This window comes from Lepus europaeus, chromosome 14 (assembly GCF_033115175.1).
Source record: "Lepus europaeus isolate LE1 chromosome 14, mLepTim1.pri, whole genome shotgun sequence".
Taxonomy (NCBI): Eukaryota; Metazoa; Chordata; class Mammalia; order Lagomorpha; family Leporidae; genus Lepus; species Lepus europaeus.
This window is the reverse complement of record NC_084840.1, coordinates 8946392-8953742: the sequence shown is the minus strand read 5'-3', so window position 1 is coordinate 8953742 and position 7351 is coordinate 8946392. Positions and strand designations below refer to the sequence as shown.

The 7351-nt window shown below is 38.4% G+C and overlaps 1 pseudogene; it reads left to right on the top strand.

Annotated features, from left to right (window-relative positions):
• Positions 1-5691: 5691 nt before the first annotated feature.
• Positions 5692-6617, top strand: LOC133773868 (5-azacytidine-induced protein 2-like; annotated as a pseudogene).
• Positions 6618-7351: the final 734 nt, after the last annotated feature.

Sequence of the window (7351 nt, the reverse complement as noted above, 5' to 3'; positions counted from 1 at the left end):
CCATTCACATCAAGATTCATTTTCAATTCTCTTTATATACAGAAGATCAGTTTAGTATATATAAAGTAAAGATTTCAATAGTTTTCCCTCACATAGCAACACAAAGTGAAAAATACTGTTGGAGTATTAGTTATAGCGTTAAATCACAGTGTACAATATAGTTTTTCTGAAATTCACCATATTGCTGGATATGGCTATAGTTCTCTATTTTCATTGTTCCATATTATCCCATTTTATAAAGAATTTATATTACAGTTATCACTCAACTCTTTTCAGGTTTATTTATTTTTAAATTTTTATTAATATAAGGCAAACAGGTTTTATGTATATTACAGGTACAGTTCTAAGAAGATAATCATATTTCCCTTCCTCCCTCTCCCTCAATTCCCCTCCCCTCTTCCTTCATTCCACCTTTTTTTAATTTTTGCAAAAACATAATTTCAACCTACTCTATAATCACAGGCTTGATGTACCACTAACCATGGTATTCAACAAGTAAAAAGTAGAAAGACCACAGTTCTACAGGAGTATAAATGGACATCTTCTCATTTGACTGTTGTTTTCATCACTTAAATCTTATTGAATATTCAGTAGTTGTTTCTTGCTTGGGGCTATTACAACTAATTCCATAATTAACAATATTGCATGGCTTTTGGTGTACATGTGTCTGCATTTCTCTTAGGGACATATCTAGGATAAATTTTCTTCATGTTCAGGTTAATTAACCAAGGTAGTTGTTTATTTTACACTTTCAGGAAAATGGTTTTGATTGAACTGTCTTGGGTCAACGTTGTATCTTTTGCCCAATCAACTATAGTTAGGATGTGAGGTTATGAGATGCATTGCCTATTTCATAAGGATTATAGAAATTTACACCTTAATTAATAGAGTTATAAATATGGAAAGGAAATTGAATTATTTTTCCACTATACTGACTGCAAGTTAACTTAATAATGTTTTCTCGATATGAATTTATTATTCCACTTAACTATGTAACCATTTAACCATAACCTAGGCTTCATTCAATAGGATACCTTTAACCAATACCAATCAGTGATACTCCCCATATATCTGTTGGTTCCCCTTTCTCCGTCTCTGTTTTCTCCCTCCCCTAATCATGTTTTTAGTTCAGATGCTTGTCTCGGAATTGTAGAGGCTTCAATGCCATGCTCACCTGCAGTCATCCTAAGAGTCCATGCTTTATAATTCTGGCAAAATAATTTTTAAACATTTTTAAAGGATTTATTTTATTTGAAAGGCAGAGTCACAGAGGGGCAGAGGCAGAGAGAGAGAGGTCCTCCATCTGCTGGTTCACTCCCCAGATAGCCACAACAGCTAGAGCTGCTCGGATCCGAAGCCAGGAACCAGGAGCTTCTTCTGGTTTTCCCTTGTGGGTGCAGGGGCCCAAGGACTTGGGCCATCTTCTACTGCTTTCCCAGGCCATAGCAGAGAGCTGGATGAGAAGTAGAGCAGCTGGGACTTGAGCTGGCACCCATATGGGATGCTAGCACTCCAGGCATCTGCTTTACTCACCACGCCACAGCACTGGCCCTAAACATTCTTTCTAATGTTCGTGTTCTGCTCTGCTTAAAATCTTCAGTGGATTTGTGCTTACAGGCTAGAGTAAAAACTTTTAACATCGACATATGAGACTTTAAACCTCTCTTATACTTTATCTCTCTCTCCATTTCCTGTCTGCTCATCTCTGCCACTCTGAAGCAGCCTTCTCTTTCTTGCTTCCTTTCCCTCTCTGTGATTGTCCTGTAGAATGAGATTATTTAATCAAAATATTTATCATGCAGCGTTCCATTTTATTGTATTCATATTTGTTTCACATTTTTATGTTTTGTTCTTTATTATTTTGCTCTGACGTGCTTATTCACCTTTATATCTCCAACACCTAGTACATACTTGAAAATAAAAGACTGCGTTGACTTAATGAATTAATATAACCAAAGAGTAATATTTAACTCTTATATGTTATTCACCAAATAATCCAACTGCCTGTCAAATTCTTCAATCACTCATTCTTAATTCACCTCCTCGTCATTCTGTTCTCTCTAAACACTGGCCTGTTTAATCTGTTTTTTTAAAAAAATCTTTTTTTAAGGTTACTTAATTGTCTCCATATATCTTTTAATTGCTCTCCAAATTGATTTCCCTGAATATAGTCTTACTTTAACTCCTTCTACCTCCAATTGCAATTCATTACGTATATAATTACTAATGTAATTGTTCTAAATTGAACATAAATAGTTTCAATGGTCGGCTCAAAGTTGATCACTGGGACTCATTGCTACTAGGCCTGGCATGAGACCTTGCCTCTCCTATTGTTCTGTCTTAAATTCTCCAACCACAATGTAACTCTGTGTTTACATAAAATTGTTTTATACCTCTGGATCCATGTTCAGTAGCTTTTTCTCCATCTGTGCCCTCTCTTTTGTAGCCTCCTAGTTGCTTTAAGATTCTTTTTATACTCAAACACCTTAATTATAATTTTCTCAAAGCAGTTACAGTACTTTTTACCCATCATAGTTTATAAATTTATACAAACTAATTTAAATGTCTTGAAGAAATTAAATGGCATTTGTCATTGTATTCCATCTTGTATGTAATTAGCATTCAGTAAATCTTTTATGGAATTCATAAAGGCATGAAACAATAAGAAGGTAAACCATATTAGTAATCTTTACTTCTGAATTCCCATAAAGCTCACTTTTGGGGAATTAGAACTTCTCGGACTTAACCACAATTACTCTGTATCTTGAAGCCCTCTGACATGTTAGGACATGCCAAGAATTGTGTCATCTTAAATTAAACTGCTTTGACCAGTAATCTGCTCTGAGTAAGAAAGGGTTCAGAAGATGGTGGAAAGTTCCCTAACCATTCCACAACAATGTTTAGCTAGAACCCCTCTATTATATCAGCAGTTCTTTGTGAAAATTATTTGGAAGTTGATAAGCAGATGTCAGAAATTTTGCATCTAGTATAAATACACATGTAAAATAGTGTGATCTATATATGTACACACAAACATAAACATTGTATTTTGCATAATGTAGTTGGCAGAGCAAACATTCATAAGATGCATTTCAAATGAGTTTAATTAGATGACCTCAAACCAGGTGTTCTAGCAGCACTGTAGATATTTTGCATGTAGGAAAATAGATCATAAGCAAACTGTTAAATATAGCTTTTTCCAAAGCCACAATACCTGAAAGAGCCATTGATTTGCACATTGCTTAGCAACATAATCAAAATATTTCTAAAATTTAGAAACTGAGGATGCAAAATATATACCCCTATAGTTGTTTCCATGTCTCGTTGTGAGATAAGAAAATACTTCTTCTATCATATGCAACTAACAACTTTAAATAAATACAGTCTAAGCAACCATTAGCATATGGTATTGTTAAAGACCATATTTTAGAATACTTTTGAGAATTTTTCTGCACTCTGTACCACTTATTAGACTTTTAATAACCCTATTGTGAGAATAATGGCTAAAATGTGGAAAGAAAGAATTAGAATTTAAAGTGCCTTTGACGTATTTGAGAAATAGTTTGTCATGATGCTTTGTGTTACTTTCATTCTGAAATATAGAGCTTGATCTGCCTACTAAATACAGAACAAAGAAAATTCATTTAAATTTGAGCAAGAGTAATTTGTATCAAGCATAAGAAAAGTCTTTCTGGTTCAAAGAGAAGTTAAACATGAAAGTGGATTGTGATGAAAGCTGTATTTTCTCATTCGATGAAAATAATTAAATATGTACACCACAAACCATGGTTTGGACCAAAAAGTTAAGATACAGATAATAGAGTTAAACAGATGACCAAGCTCTAAATGACTGTTTCTTCATTCTCTTGCTTTCCGTATCAGTGTTTTCTTCATTGTATGCACAAAAGAATGGGTCACAGGCAAATAAATGAATACGTATGCCTACATGGGATGATTGTTTTAATAAAGACATTGTGGATGTTGTTATAGTAAACCAGAAGTGTTTGATGAATTGATTTAGGTGAAATCTCCACACTACTCATGTGTAGTAGCAAACGGAACCAGTCTTCTCTATTGGGAAGTTTGAATGTAAAACACAGAATTATTTTAGGGGAAGAAGTTGATATATAAACATACATATACACAAACAGATACGTATACATATACATACACATATACATATGTGTGTGTGTGAGTGTATGTGTGCGATCTGCAATCTCTTGCTAATGATACTGTAAAGAATTTGGTGTTGGTTAAAGAGAGGTCTGATATCTTAGAAGTCTCTTTGCTCTTTGGCATCTAGGAGATTGATGTCATACCTGAGAGAATTACCTTTGTTTAGGGTGAGGGCTGACTACACCCAGTGATCATAAAGAAGGGGCTGGCCTGACGAGCAAGGCCAGCCACGTGATTGTGTATGGGAGCTTTTGGTCACCAACTCTCTGCTGTGGCCCAGGAAGGCAGTGGAGGATGGCCCAAGTGCTTGGGCCCTGCACCCACATGGGAGACCAGGAGAGGCACCTGGCTCCTGGCTCTGGATCGGCACGGAGCGCCGGGCGTAGCAGCCATTTGGGGAGTGAATCAACGGAAGGAAGACCTTTCTCTCTGTCTCTCTCTCTTTCTCTCTAACTCTGTCAAAAAAAAAAAAAAACAACAACAACAAAAACAACTAAATTCAACCCATGGCAATCAGTCAATTAATAAATCATGCCTACATAATTAATCTCCAATGAAAACTCTGGACACTGAGGCTTAGGTGAGCTTCCAGCATTGCCAGTACTCTGTGTGAATTGTCCCACAGTGATGCCAGAAGGGTTACAGGTTAGGAACATCCTATCTCTGCTGATGTCCCTCCTCCTTTGGTGGATTCTTACTTGTATTCTTTCCCTGAATTGCACTATAAACTCCGGTATAATAGTTTTCAGCAGGTTCTGTAAGCCTGGTAAACTACTGAAGCTGAGTGTGATCATTGAAAACCGGAAACTTGCAGTTGATGTCACAGATGAGGACAGACTGAGTACTCTTTTCCCTTGAACTTTGCAACTTGGTTAATTATGGGTGCACACACAAAAGATTCTATGAACCTGACACTCGAGAGGCCGGAACATTCTGGAGAACGTGGAGTACACATATGGAAGAGAGAACACATACCCATTCACCTGTCCGTAATCAGAAAGGGCTCAAAGCCCCAGCAGCTTCTATCCTATGTGGAACGATAACATTTTTGGCAGAGTCCTACCTGAAAATAAGATTCCTAGTCACTAGCAGTGTCCTTGTAAGTGACCAGGGTAGTGGACAATATAAGGCAAGTACTGGGGTTTCCTCTTCCACAGCCAATTACGAGAGCAAGGTTGAATTACTCAGGAAAGGCGCTGGAGCAGTCGGCCCTGGGCTGAGCCTGTGGCCACTGCAAGCCTCTTTCCAGCAGTGAGCTGCTCGCCCACCCGACCGCTCTTCCGACTGCGTGTCCCTCTGCTGTGCCCAAGCCAGTCTTTGCAGGTCCTGATTAGGGACTGTGGGGCTGGGTGACGGCCTTCTGTGGTGGTGGTCAGCCGCTGGAGCTTTGGCTTCTCCTTCCAGAACCTCCAGGGAGGCCCTCGTGGTGCTCACACAAGCAGCTACCTTGGCTGGGGCACAGGGGTGTTTTGGTTGAAACCAGAAATCTGTGCTGACCTCCAGTGACCCGCTGCCATGGATGCCCCTGAAGACGACGCTGTCTGCAGTCTGAATCATGAAAAACACATGGGAGAGATGCAAGACTCCAGTCTCCATTTATTAAGGAGGTAAGTCGGTTGCTTCACATTTTGCTCTATCACTGTGTATGAAGATATCCAAAAATGACTCAGCGATTCAGAGGGTTGCCTTTCTTAAGCAAAAGGATGAGAGTTTAGGAACAAAAGCTGATGGGAGTTTGATTAGATGAGGAAACAAGTCTTGTGGAATTAGCACAAGTAAATAAGGCCTGCCATGTGTGCGGAGAGGTTTGCATTGGTAATTTGAAGAGCAGATGAAGGTGTGCAGAGAGAATTCGAAGAGCAAACTGGCTACAGTGAGTAAAGACAACTCTGAATCTGGAAGTATTGAAGGAATAACCAGACTGTAAGGAAGTGGAATGCCTCCAGCTAAGAACGGAGGTGGGGACTCAGCAGGTGACGAGGACTTTAACTACATCTTTGTCAAAATGGGAGGTGGAGGAGTTGAGATGTGACCCGAAGATACATGGTTTGGAATACGAGCTGGAACTGCTGAGGAAAGAAGGTAGCGACTTCACGAGAGAGCTACAAAAGGCAGAGCACACAGATCCATCTGAAGCAGACAAGCCGAAGAGCAGACATTTCCAAAGACGAAGCATCCCAAGTGATAATGTGCAGTGGAGGGGACTGAAGAGAGCCGAGTCTGATTTACATCTGGTGACTTAAGTACATGCTGAACTATTAAGAAAACAGAAAACTGCAATCAAGAGAGCCTATTATACCCCATCTTGCCTTTTACCAAGAATACAACAGTTTTATCAGAGAAAGCAATTCTGTAAAGATGAGACAGCCCTTCCTAATGATGGCACAGAGTTTCAGAAACAAGGGTCTTATGTCAGAAACTTTCTAGAAGAAAGTTCTTAGCTATTCCTAAGCTCGCCTAGATTAAGTGAGGAAGCATTTGGGGGAAATTATAAGTAACCTGTGTTTGTATCCAGTCTGTCAGCACTGCATTACCTAGACCAACATAATCACAATGCTTTTATAAAAATTAATCCTGAAGAGATTCCTGGTTTGATCAAGAGGGTACTGTATCTTTCTTAGTGGCTCTCCCAAGAAATTAGTTAAAAAATTGAAAGTGGATTTTGATGAAAACTTCACACAGTTCTCCTGTGTATACATATGAACACAGTGTATGACACTATGTAATTGATTTTCCAGTATGAAGGAGTACCTTCGACTCCATATTCTAAGAATAAGATCTATGCTACTACAAAAGTTAATAAACTTAAGAAACAGAAATAGAGCATTACCCACTAAATTGGAATATGATGTTTCCATAATCAGAAAGGCTCATCAAACAATAGTGGACTGAAAAAAAATGGCAGAAAATCTCACTTAAAATGGATATCCCATTATACCCAGACAGCACTGTGACAGACTAATGAAATCTTGTGGCATTTTTTTTTTATCCCCACTGTCACCATTATACATACCTGAATAAGGCCTCTAGGTGATCACATTATCCTCATGGAATAGATCAGCATAATGTTCTGTGGGATGGTGAAGTTCTGTCTAGTCTATATTATGATAAAGAAAATGAAAATTGATGCAGGTTTGAAACAAAACAGTTCGGGTCTATTGCTATTCCTGCCCTT